The sequence below is a fragment of the Dendrobates tinctorius genome, unplaced genomic scaffold (assembly GCF_039654945.1).
Source record: "Dendrobates tinctorius isolate UK_male_01 unplaced genomic scaffold, ASM3965494v1 ptg000162l, whole genome shotgun sequence".
Taxonomy (NCBI): domain Eukaryota; kingdom Metazoa; phylum Chordata; class Amphibia; order Anura; family Dendrobatidae; genus Dendrobates; species Dendrobates tinctorius.
Window position 1 is genome coordinate 13,924,924 of NW_027361829.1, and position 14,021 is coordinate 13,938,944.

Genomic DNA, 14,021 nt, shown 5'->3' on the forward strand with positions numbered 1-14,021 from the left:
ATGGCACCCAGAGATCAATCAATGACTTCCTGGTATGCCAGGTACGCTGGTCTGTTAGAAGCAGCCATAAACGCGGTGTAACAGGTGATCTGTCTATGTAATAGCACAGGTCTCATGCATTGCAGTGCTGGTGCATTACATACATGAGACCAGTGATCAGAGTAATAAAAGTTAAACTCCCATAGAGGGACTGAGAAAAAAAAAAAAGTTAGATTGAAAAAATTCTTAAAACAAAAACAATATTGCATGAATAAATACACATATTTATGTAAAAACAAAAATAAACAAAAGTACACTTTTTGTATCACCATATCCAGAATGACCCTATGTATAAGGCTGCGTTCACACGTTGCGTTTTTTTTTTTCGTTTTCGCGTCGGTTTTTAACGCGCGATTTTGCAGCGAAAACGCAAAAAAAAGCATCCCATGCAATACTATGGGATTCTGCAATGCTGTGCTAATGCTGCAGACTTTTCCGTGGCGGAATTGCATCACGGAAAAATCCGCAGCATGATCATTATTTTGCTCAATTGCGGCAATTCCGCCCACATAGAAATGCATTGTTCTGCTTACTTTCCGCATGTGGCTGTGCCCACCAGGGCTGTGGAGTCGGAGTCGTGGAGTCGGAGTTAGTTTTGGTTGGAGTCGGTAGAAATGTACCGACTCCGACTCCAGCTTTAAAAAAAAATGTATTAATATTTCATAATTGAACTTTCATATGAATTTTATAAATGTTACTCAAATATATATGTTCTATCAAACTATGAACAACAGTGATAAGCAGTTCTGCTGGAGATAGAGACATTTCTTACTTCTTGTGTGTCACTGTTCTCCACTGCCCTTATCTAATCTTATACTTGGTTAACCTCATGCTGCCCCAACCCCCCTACTTACAATGGATGAAACTGAAAGTGAAAATGTGTTGCAAATTCTTAGTAGTAAAGCTCCTCCTCTAGACTAGATCATACTAGGTGTGCGTCTTCCAAGCATCTCACAGCTGCCTGCTTCTCAGAAGAGGAAGACTGTAAGAAGTATTATCCTTTCAACAAACTTTGCATCAGTTAACTGTGAGTACATGAGGAATAATAACAGTATTACTGACCACTATATCAGTTGTACGACCTGGCAATAATTTTGTACAATTGTTTTTAGGAAAAACAATTGTCATTTGGATTGTGAATGCAGAATTAAAAACCTGAGAATGTCAAAGAAGCATCACATTAAATCAGCTGTATTTGAACATTTCACCATCACTCAAGATAGAAAACATTATGTCTGTCAGTGTATGACAAATGATCCAGACGAAAACAAATGCTGTGAAGCCAAGATGAGTGCATATTCAGGCAAAGATAAAAATGCTCCTACCAGAGCTTCTAATCTAAAGAGACATTTACAGCGCTTTCATCCAGAAGTACTGAAAGCAGTGGATGAGAAAGACTGCATCCAAACCAATGAACCAGTGCCCAGCTCTTCCAGCCAAACAAAGGAGCAGAGAACTTTGCAGCCATCAGTTGCAAGATATTTTGTCAGTGACAAAGTTACTGTGACAATGACAGTAGATACATTTAAAAAACAGATCATAGAGCTTGTTGTAAAGGATAGTGTGCCTATTTCATTATTTTCACGGCCAGCTTTTATGTGTCTGAATGGGGAAATGGCCCGCAAGCTTGGTGTTTCTCTGGAGAGAGAGAGTATTAGAAAATTAGTAATCGAAGAAGCTTTTAAACAAAAGGAAGAACTTAAAAAAACTCTCAAGGGACGCTTTCTGTTTCTTAAAATGGATGACTGCACACGTCACAGAGTGAACTATTTTGCCATCAATGTCCGATTTGTTTGTGACAAAAATGAAATAGTTACCAAGACATTGGCAGTAAAAGACACCAAAGCTCATCACACCAGTGAGTTTCTCCAGGTCTTGGTGGAAAAGGTTCTGCAAGACTATGAACTTAAAAAAGAGCAAGTTCTTTCTGTCGTAACTGACAATGCTTCAAATATGATAAGTACTATTAAGCTAATGAATGAGAGTAATGATGGTGACCAGCAGCTAGAAGAACATTCTAGGTCCACAGACACAGAAATGTTTGAAATAGAGGAACACAGTACTGTAACTGAGGAGCAAACTGAAGTTGCTTCAGATGAACAGCAACATGATAGTTTAGATGATCTTGTTGAAACTGTCAATATGTTCTTTCATTCATCACATGCGCTGTGTTGTGCATACGCTACAGCTGGCTATAAGAGACAGTCTGCAAGAAGGACATGCTGCTGCACTGATTGGCAAGGTGAGAAAATTGGCTACTGTTGCCAGAAACCCTAAAGTTGACTCAATTTTGAAGAGACGTGCTGGAGAAGGGGCAATTATTGATCAAGCCACACGATGGGGCAGTACTTACTTAATGATTCAGCTCTTGGTTGAACTGAAAACCTTTCTTGTAGACATGGCTAACCCTCAACTGACGCTAAATGAAAGTCAGTGGAATCAGGTGACTGAGCTGGAAAAATTGCTAGAGCACCCATTTACAGTGACTAAAAAATTACAAGCAGAGGACTTAACGCCAGGTATTTTCTTAAAGGAGTGGAAGAACCTGATGTTTCGCCTGTCCCAAAGAGGAGGGTTAATTGCAAGTGGCATTGCTACATCAATGAAACGGAGAGAGGAGCTACTATTACAAAATAACATTCTTTTGGCAGCTGTTTATGTAGACCCAATGCATCGGATTCTTCTAGATGATCAACAGCTAAGTAAAGGAAAAGAAGCTCTGTTTGAAATAGCAGTAAGGGTGAAAGGGTTGCAGAACAGTCAGGAGGAACAAGAAGAATTTGGTCGTCCTGCCACATCTTCACCCTCATCATCAACTGATGAAGAATTTAATTTCGAAAAATATTTGGATCACAATGACCGTGCAAAGCGTTCCCGCATAGAAGAAGAGTCATCCCCATCAAGGAACACAGCCAGTACATTTCAGCAGAATTTTTCATGTGCACTAAAAGAAATTGAGAAATTTGACCGTTCATCAAAAATAACAGTGCAACAAGCGATTCCTCTGTATCCTGACATTGTCAGAGATGTTGCCCGAGTGGTTACTGCTTTGCCACCAACACAAGTTAGTGTAGAGAGGTTGTTCTCTGCTCTCAAAATAATTAGATCAGATTTGAGGGCATCCATGAAGGAGGATCTGACAGAGGCAATACTTTTTCTGAGGACAAATTTATAGATTTCTTCCTATTAACTGCATAAAAGTGTTTATTGCATATTTACTTACAGTTTAGAAAAGTTTATAAAAGTTATTTGCTATATTCTAATTGTATTCTAATAAATATAGTTTTTGCTCTAAGTGGTCTGATTACTTATATGATGGTGAGAAACTGAATAAGCACGATGTTTAATATTTTACAACAGTAAATTTGTTGTTATGAATTGGCCATTTATGAAGGAGCCGGAGTCGAAGCCTGATAAAATCCAGGAGTCGGAGTCGCAACTGTGGCTTACCGACTCCACAGCCCTGGTGCCCACCATGCGAAAAGTAAGCAGAACATTTGCGGATGGTACCCACGGTTCGGAGGAGAGGAGACTGTCCTCCGGGCTCCGGGTACCATATCCCTGTAAAAAATAAAATTAAAATAAAAAATTCCGATGTCCCGCGCAGCGTCACCAGGCTTCAGCGATGCTGCTGGCAGGTCCCGTTCCCAGTGATGTATTGCGGCAATGACCTTTGAGACCGCGACGTCAACAAAGGTCATTGGCGTAAAGCATCACTGGGACGGGACCTGCCGGCAGCATCGCGATGATCGAGAACACTGCTCGGGACGTCGGAAGGTGAGAAAAACACCATTTTTTATTTATTTTTTTTATTTTTAACATTAGATCTTTTTACTACTGATGCTGCATAGGCAGCCTCAATAGTAAAAAGTTGGTCACACTCGTCAAACACTGTGACAGGTTGGTCAAAGTCGTCAAACAATCAGTTTTCCAAGCGATGCTACAGATCGCTTGGAAAACGCTAGCATTCTGCAAGCTAATTACGCTTGCAAATCGCTAGTTTTTCCGCGGGAAAATTGCGGGAATTTAAAATGCGGTTTTCCTGCGGAATGTAATGCCGGAATTCCTGCGGGAGTTGCACAACGTGTGCACTTATCCTTAAACTGTCAAGCTGGTGAATCCCATAAAAAAACAGTACTGAAAAGTAGCAAAAAACTATGGTTTTAACCCTTTTCTGACATGTGGCCCGGGCCAATTTGACCATGGATGGAATATTAAGTCATCGCGATCGGCTTGCCACAGTCCGCTCCCGACACTTTAACCCCCGTAATGCTGCAATCGAACACGATCGCATCATTCTGGACGCCAGCAGAGGGCTCACAGCCCCTGTGCCTTTGGATCGGAGACCCCGGGACGTGACGGCGGGGTCCCAATCATTGCCATCGTAACCTGATGTCCTCATGATAACATGTAGGTCACCAGAATGAGGAAACCTGCTGATCATTTGCAGTGCATCAGTACCACACTGGTGGGCGCCAGAGATGAAGCATTACAGTAAGTGCTGTTGCCCGGCACCCGGTGGTGAACGCAGTTCTCCTCATTCTCTCCTGCTTTGCCAGCGATCTCGCCGGATCTCGCCTCAGCTCAGCACAACTGGGAGCAGAGCCCAGTGACCGGAGGTAACCTCTATGACGTCACCCCTGGTCACTGAGCACTCGCTGTGCTAGCGGGGACCTCGCCGTATTTCACCGCAGCTCAGCCCGGCTGGGAATGGAGCCCAGTGACCGGTATTTACCATACAGCTATAGGATTTGTAATGGATAGGTGTCTTACAGACACTTCTCCATTACTAAGCCGTAGGATTTCTGTCACCTGACAATACAATGGTGACATCAACCCCACAAATATGAACCCCATTTGCCACCGCCATTGGGCAAGTGGGAAGAGCCAGGAAAAGTGCCAGAATTGGCGCAGCTAATGAATATTCCTTTTCTGGGCAGCTGTGGGCTGCTATTTTTAGGCTTGGGGGGGCAAATATCCATGGCCCTTTACCAGCATGGGAATACCAGCCCCCAGCTGTGAGCTTTAGCAAGGCTGGTTGTAAAAAATAGGGGGACCCCACAACGGTTTTTTTAATTATTTATTTAAAATAAAAAAAAAAAAATAAATAAATATATATATATATATATATATATATATATATATATATATATATATATATTTATTTAAAGCGTAGGGACCCCTCTATTCTTGATAACCAGCCTTGCTGAAGCTGACAGCTGAGGGTTGCAGCCCCCAGCTGTGAGTTTTGCCTGGCTGGTTATAGAAAATACAGGGGTACCCACGCCGTTTTTTCATTTATTTATGATGAATACCCCCTCAGCCGCTCTTGCTGTCACTGTTATTAACAGCAGCAGGAGTAGGCTGATGGGAGGAATAGTCCCATCAGCCACCACCTGCTGTCTATTTTATCACTTAAATGTAACTCATCATTCTCCCCTGATCGTGCAGATCGCCAGCAGAACAGGGGGAATGATGAGAGCCGTGTTCAGCTCCTGCCTTACTGTAACGCTTCTTCCCCAGTGGCAATTCGGGTTAGGCTAGTTTCCCATTAGCGCTTTTGAGCGCAGCGACGGCCTGCGCACGGCCGCCGCTAAGCCCCGCCCCCTGACACGCCTCCGCCTACCGGCGCATGACTCTGCATGCGTCCTGCATCCCCTATCTTTATCACTGGGGGCGCAGGCAGTGCGCAGTATGCGTTTGGCGGCGCATGCACCTTTTTGACGGGGCGCCGAGCGCAACCAAAATGCAGCAGGTTGCGTTTGGCGCAGGTCGGCGCACCGTCAAAAGGACGCATGCGCCGCCAAACGCATACTGCGCACGGCCTGCGCCCCCAGTGATAAAGATAGGGGACGCATGCAGTCTCATGCGCTGGTAGGCGGAGCTACCGGCGGAGGCGCGGCAGGGGGCGGGGCTTAGCGGCGGCCGTGCGCAGGCCGTCGCTGCGCTCAAAAGCGCTGATGTGAAACTAGCCTTAGACGGATGACATCCAATTGTGTTATGCGTATGCACATGTGCGGGACCTTTTGTGGCCCGTTCTGACCTTAAAAAAACAGACATGTCAGCGTGTTTTATCCACGGGCACATGGTCCATGGAACCACACTGACATGTGCACAGACCCATTCACTTGAATAGGCAAATAGTGCTCCGTTCCTCTCGAGACTCTCCATATAGCTTAGTACTGTACAGTCACAAATGAGCTATTGCCACATTCAGTAGTAATTGTGGGACAAATTTTGGTGCCTTTTTTGCCCACTTGTGTGAAAATGTAAAATATCTGGCTAAAACAAAATTTTGGTGGTAAAAATGTAGTTATTGTCTTCACTGCCCAATGCTATAAAATTTTGTGACACACCCATGGTGTCAATATGATCACTGCACCCCTAGTTGAATTCTTTGAGAGGTGTAGTTCGTAAAATTGAGGGCGAAAAGATCATTTTTGTGGAAAAAAAAAAGATTTTTTATTTTTATAGCTCTACGTCACAAACTTCTGTGAAGCACTTGGGGGTTCAAAGTGCTCACCACACATCTAGATAAGTTCCTTGGGAGGTCTAGTTTCCAAAATGGTGTCACTTGTTGCGGTTTCCATCGTTTAGGGACATCAGAGGCTCTCCAAACGCAACATGGCCTCCGATCTGAATTCCAGCCAATTTTGCATTGAAAAGTCAAACTGCGCTCCTTCCCTTCTGAGCTCTGCCATGCGCCCAAACAGTTGTTTACCTGCATATATAGGGTGTCAGCGTACTCCGGAGAAATTGCACAACAACTTTTGGGGTCCACTTTCTTCTGTTACCCTCGGTAAATTAAAAAAAAATTGTATCTGAATTAAATTTTTTGTGAAAAAAAAAGTTAAATGTTCTTTTTTTTATTTTTATTTTTTTCCTGTGAAGCACCTGAAGGATTAATAAACTTTTTGAATGTGGTTTTAAGCACCTTGAGGGGTGCAGTTTTTAGAATGGTGTCACTTTTGGGTATTTTCTATCATATAGACCCTCAAATTGACTTCAAATGTGATGTGGTCCGTAAAAATAATATGGTGTTGCAAAAATGAGAAATCGCTGGTCAACTTTTAACCCTTATAACTTCCTGACAAAAAAAATTTTGGTTCCAAAATTGTGCTCATGTAAAGTAAACATACAGCATGTGAAATGTTACTTAAGTTTTTTGTGTGCCATATTTCTGTGCATTCATCAGTCGCTCCTGCGCTGTAAATAAATAATAAAGCAAACGGCGTGGGTTACCCTGTATTTCTGATAACCAGGCAGAACTCACAGCTGGGGGCTGCACCCCTTAGCTGTCAGCCTCAGCAAGGCTGATTATCTAATATATATAAAAATATGTGTGTGCATGTATATGTGGATCAGCCACGCCCACTCCACATAGCAACCAAACACTAAGCATCTTTCATTTCACCAGAGCTGTTTAAAAGAAGCTAAGCTGTGATTGGTTGCTATGAGCAACAGTTTTCCCACTCAACGACAACACCTCAGCAGATACTGACCAGGTGGAAGGAATCTAGCATCCCCGGGAACATAAGCTCCCAGCCATTGTCTGCCCCCCACAAAGGAGCAGAGAACACTTGACAGAAATGAATCCCCCCCCCCCCTCCCGTGCCCATCACACATCCTCCATCCCATAGGCACATCCTCTTAGGCTGTATGCACACGTCCGGAACTCCTGCGGATTTTATGCGTTTTTGCCACTTTTTTTCGCCGCAAAAACACATAAAATAAGCAGCCCATTGAATTCAATGACAATCCGCACATGCTGTGCTAATGCTGCGTATTTTTCCGCGGCAAAATCACATCACGGAAAAATACGCAGCAGGCTCATTCTTTGTGCGGAATCACGGGAATTCCGCACATATAGGAATCCATTGTTCAGCTTACTTTCCGCATGTGGCTATGGCCACCATGCGCAAAGTAAATGGAAAATGTGTGGATGGTACCCACTGTCTGGAGGAGAGGAGACTCTCCTCCAGGCCCTGGGTATCATATCCCTATAAAAAAAAGAATTAAAATAAAAAAATGGTGGTATTCTCACCTTCCCGTGTCCCACGCAGCGCCCCCAGGCCTCAGCGATGCTTCAACCAACTCCCGTTCCCAGTGATGCCTTGCGACAATAACCTTTGATGAAGTCGCAGTCTCATTGGACTGCTACGTCGTCAAAGGTCATTGTCGCAAGGCATTGCTGGGAACGGGAGTTGCCGGGAGCATCGCGAGTATCGGGAATGCTGCGTGGGACGCCGGAAGGTGAGAAAAACACGATTTTTTTTTTCTATTATTTTTAACTTTATCTTTTTACTACTGATGCTGCATAGGCAGCCTCAATAGTAAAAAGTTGGTCACAAGAGTCAAACACTATAAATCAGTTTTCCAAGCGATGCTACAGATTACTTGGAAAACGCTAGCATTCTGCAAGCTAATTACGCTTGCAAAATGCTAGTATATCGCGGGAAATACGCAGGAATTAAGCATGCAGAATTCTAGCGTATTTCCTGCGGCAGGGAGTTACGGAATTCCCACAGAAATTTTCACGGCAATTCCGTAACATGTGCACATATCCTTAAATAGATCTGCGGTATGGATGTTAGGGCAAATCCCACAGCGCTCTGATTCTGACCCCAGACTTCTATTAAAGGCATCATTGGTATCGAAGTCAGGGCAAATCCACTCTTTTCTCTGGTTCTGACCCCAGGCCCCTCTTAAAGGGATCCCCAGTATGGAAGTCAGGGCAAATCCATTCAGCGCTCTGGTTCTGACCCCAGAACTCTCTTAAAGGGATTCCTGGTATGGAAGTGAGAGCAAATCCACTCTGCCCACTGGTTCTGACCCCAGGCCCCTCTTAAAGGGATGCCCAGTATGGAAATTAGGACCTTTCCAGCAGGGCTCAGGTTCTGACCCCAGGCTGATGGGATGATGTGGGGATATTGGGGGTAGTAGTACAGTGGCTCTGGCTGACGGGATGATGTGGGATATTAGGGGTAGTAGTCCGGTAGCTCTGGCTGATGGGATAATGTGGGGTATTGGGGGTAGTAGTCCAGTGGCTTTGGCTGACGGGATGATGTGGGATATTAGGGGTAGTAGTCCGGTAGCTCTGGCTGACAGGATGATGTGGGATATTAGGGGTAGTAGTCCGGTGGCTCTGGCTGACGGGATGATGTGGGATATTAGGGGTAGTAGTCAGGTGGCTCTGGCTGGCGGGATGATGTGCGATATTATAGCGAATTTGGCTATGCGGAGTGGGCAGGGCTATACACTCAGATATACAGTGTGTGTATATGTATATATGTGTGTGTATGTGTGTAATAAATATATATATATATATATATATAATAAATATATAGGCACATCCTGATTATCTAATATATATAAAAATATGTGTGTGCATGTGTGTGTATGTATATGTATATATACACTCACTGGCCACTTTATTAGGTACACCTGTCCAACTGTGTGTTAAGACTTAATTTCTAATCAGCCAATCACATGGCGGCAACTCAGTGCATTTAGGCATGTAGACATGGTCAAGACAATCTCCTGCAGTTCAAACCGAGAATCAGTATGGGGAAGAAAGGTGATTTGAGTGCCTTTGAACGTGGCATGATTGTTGGTGCCAGAAGGGCTGGTCTGAGTATTTCAGAAACTGCTGATCTACTGGGATTTTCACGCACAACCATCTCTAGGGTTTACAGAGAATGGTCCGAAAAAGAAAAAAAATCCAGTGAGCGGCAGTTCTGTGGCCGGAAATGCCATGTTGATGCCAGAGGTCAGAGGAGAATGGGCAGACTGGTTCGAGCTGATAGAAAGGCAACAGTGACTCAAATTGCCACCCGTTACAACCAAGGTAGGCAGAAGAGCATCTCTGAACGCACAGTGCGTCGAACTTTGAGGCAGATGGGCTACAGCAGCAGAAGACCACACTGGGTACCACTCCTCTCAGCTAAGAACAGGAAACTGAGGCTACAATTTGCACAAGCTCATCGAAATTGGAAAGTAGAAGATTGGAAAAACGTTGCCTGGTCTGATGAGTCTCGATTTCTGCTGCGACATTCGGATGGTAGGGTCAGAATTTGGCGTAAACAACATGAAAGCATGGATCCATCCTGCCTTGTATCAACGGTTCAGGCTGGTGGTGGTGGTGTCATGGTGTGGGGAATTTTTTCTGGGCACTCTTTGGGCCCCTTGGTACCAATTGAGCATCGTTGCAACGCCACAGCCTACCTGAGTATTGTTGCTGACCATGTCCATCCCTTTATGACCACAATGTACCCAACATCTGATGGCTACTTTCAGCAGGATAATGCGCCATGTCATAAAGCTCGAATCATCTCAGATTGGTTTCTTGAACATGACAATGAGTTTACTGTACTCAAATGGCCTCCTCAGTCACCAGATCTCAATCCAATAGAGCATCTTTGGGATGTGGTGGAACGGGAGATTCGCATCAGGGATGTGCAGCCGACAAATCTGCGCCAACTGTGTGATGCCATCATGTCAATATGGTCCAAAATCTCTGAGGAATGCTTCCAGCACCTTGTTGAATCTCTGCCACGAAGAATTGAGGCAGTTCTGAAGGCAAAAGGGGGTCCAACCCGTTACTAGCATGGTGTACCTAATAAAGTGGCCAGTGAGTATATATATATATATATATATATATATATATATATATATATATATATATATATATATATATATATATATATATACACACTCACTGGCCACTTTATTAGGTACACCTGTCCAACTGTGTGTTAAGACTTAATTTCTAATCAGCCAATCACATGGCGGCAACTCAGTGCATTTAGGCATGTAGACATGGTCAAGACAATCTCCTGCAGTTCAAACCGAGCATCAGTATGGGGAAGAAAGGTGATTTGAGTGCCTTTGAACGTGGCATGATTGTTGGTGCCAGAAGGGCTGGTCTGAGAATTTCAGAAACTGCTGATCTACTGGGATTTTCACGCACAACCATCTCTAGGGTTTACAGAGAATGGTCCGAAAAAGAAAAAAAATCCAGTGAGCGGCAGTTCTGTGGCCGGAAATGCCATGTTGATGCCAGAGGTCAGAGGAGAATGGGCAGACGGGTTCGAGCTGATAGAAAGGCAACAGTGACTCAAATTGCCACCCGTTACAACCAAGGTAGGCAGAAGAGCATCTCTGAACGCACAGTGCGTCGAACTTTGAGGCAGATGGGCTACAGCAGCAGAAGACCACACTGGGTACCACTCCTCTCAGCTAAGAACAGGAAACTGAGGCTACAATTTGCACAAGCTCATCGAAATTGGACAGTAGAAGATTGGAAAAACGTTGCCTGGTCTGATGAGTCTCGATTTCTGCTGCGACATTCGGATGGTAGGGTCAGAATTTGGCGTAAACAACATGAAAGCATGGATCCATCCTGCCTTGTATCAACGGTTCAGGCTGGTGGTGGTGGTGTCATGGTGTGGGGAATTTTTTCTGGGCACTCTTTGGGCCCCTTGGTACCAATTGAGCATCGTTGCAACGCCACAGCCTACCTGAGTATTGTTGCTGACCATGTCCATCCCTTTATGACCACAATGTACCCAACATCTGATGGCTACTTTCAGCAGGATAATGCGCCATGTCATAAAGCTCGAATCATCTCAGATTGGTTTCTTGAACATGACAATGAGTTTACTGTACTCAAATGGCCTCCTCAGTCACCAGATCTCAATCCAATAGAGCATCTTTGGGATGTGGTGGAACGGGAGATTCGCATCAGGGATGTGCAGCCGACAAATCTGCGCCAACTGTGTGATGCCATCATGTCAATATGGTCCAAAATCTCTGAGGAATGCTTCCAGCACCTTGTTGAATCTCTGCCACGAAGAATTGAGGCAGTTCTGAAGGCAAAAGGGGGTCCAACCCCTTACTAGCATGGTGTACCTAATAAAGTGGCCAGTGAGTGTGTGTGTGTGTATATATATATATATATATATATATATATTATAATTTGTTATAATTAACCATAGTTAGTTACTATGCCCGGGCAATGCCAGGCTCTTCAGCTAGTTATGTATAGAGGGGTCCCCACGCAGTCTTTTTAATTATTTAAATAAAGATAAACCGGAGTGGGGTCCCCCCCATTTTTGACAACCAGCCTTTCTAAAGCTCACGAGAGTATATAAATTCCAGGCTCTACCACACACTGAAGGTGCTCTGGGGGTAAAGAATCGTAAGTAGGCAATAAAGTAAACCCCGGCACTCAAATGAGGAAAAGAAGGAATGTATATGCAAACGTGAATTTATTAATTGACACACTGCAAAGGGAACCTAACCAAAGCAACAGCACCAACGTTTCGGCATAGAGCCTTTCTCAAGGTTGTTGCATCACTGGTCAGAGCAGGGAAACATGGGTCTCAAAGGACTACCGGATTATTCAAAGAGAGGTGAGGTTCCATACGGTCTGCAGAGTGTGCATGGGTGAGAGATGTGATAAGGTCACTATGGAGACCCATGTTTCCCTGCTCTGACCTCATTTGAGTGCCGGGGTTTACTTTATTGCCTACTTTCTAAAGCTCACAGCTGGGGGCTGGTATTCTCAGGCTGGTAAGGGGCTATGGATATAGGGCCTCCCAGCCTAAAAATAGCAGCCCGCAGGTGCCTAGAAAAGGCACATCTGTTAGATGAGACAATTCTGGCGCTTTTGCCCGACTCTTCAAACTTGCCCTGTAGTGGTGGCAAGTTGGGTTCATATTTGTGGGGTTGATGTCGCCTTTGTATTGTCAGGTGATATCAAGCCAACGGTTTAGTGATGGAGAAGCGTCTATAAGACACCTATCCATTACTAATCCTATAGTTACATAGTAAATAAAGACACCGCCAGAATAAAGTCTATTATTAGAAATATGACTAAACAGTTTTCCATTTGATTTAAAAATAACCACCAGTTATGCTCACCTAACGCCTAATTCCACTGAAGCCCTCGTCCTTTTGTAATAAAACAAAAATAAAAAAAACACAATATACCATACCTGTCTGTTGTTTTTTCCCACGCTGTAATCTTTGTCTGAGGGATTAATAGTTTTCAGTCTGAACAGTGCCATCTGGTGGGAAAGTCACTGTGCTTGAACTGTGGTGACTTCATCACTGACTTTTCCCACGATGCTGAGGTCACCTGTCAAACCGTAACATGGGTGTTCTAAGGCGAGCTCACGGATGCCAGTAACCTCCCGTGGAGCAGAAGGGCATTAGGTCAACTTTTTTTTTTTTTCCAGCTGTGTTGCCCACCCTCGCCAGTCCATGCCTTATAATGTATCATTAATGCACTTCCTGGACACCAGAACCAGCTGTTACCGACAATAATAACCTCCTCTTCTCTGTAGCAAACCCCTTGGCGACCAAAGTTTGGGGTGTGTATATGAAGTGCTGTGTAAAGACTAGTGTTGAGCATTCCGATACCGCAAATATCGGGTATCGGCCGATATTCACGGTATCAGAATTCCGATACTGAGTTCCGATACACTTAGCATATCGAATACCGGAGTCGGAAGTTCACATAATGCTATGAGCCAGTTTGATTTGATTCAGCCAATGAGGAATCCTCAGAAGTGTGGGCACATCCTGTTAGGCATGTAACTAATGGCATGGCTGTGATTGGCTGCTGAAATGATGTCATGATGCACTATAAAAGCCGCCGCCACCGCCATTTAGGGTTCACTCTGCTGTGAATTCAGTTAGGGACAGGCTGCTGTTCAAGACTCTGAGGGACAGTTAGAGATAGCGATTTGCAAAATAATATTGTGCTTTACCCAGGTTACATTATCAATCACTGTAGCTTTCTTTTGCCTTGCAGCGCTGTTCACAGCTGTCTGCAAGGTCTGTGTGAGTGCAGCTCACACTGTAGTGTGTCCTGCAGCCACCTCTGGTTGTAGGCCGCTCAGCGTGTGTCACTGCCTCATACATATTTTTGTTTTATTGCTGCTCATTTTTCATTAATTCTCCTATTAGTGTGCATC

General features: G+C 44.3%; 1 protein-coding gene across 2 annotated transcripts in view; it reads left to right on the forward strand.

Annotated features, from left to right (window-relative positions):
- Positions 1-14,021, forward strand: part of LOC141052640 (TGF-beta receptor type-1-like) — a 184,007-nt gene that overhangs the window by 32,965 nt on the left and 137,021 nt on the right. The window lies entirely within an intron of this gene.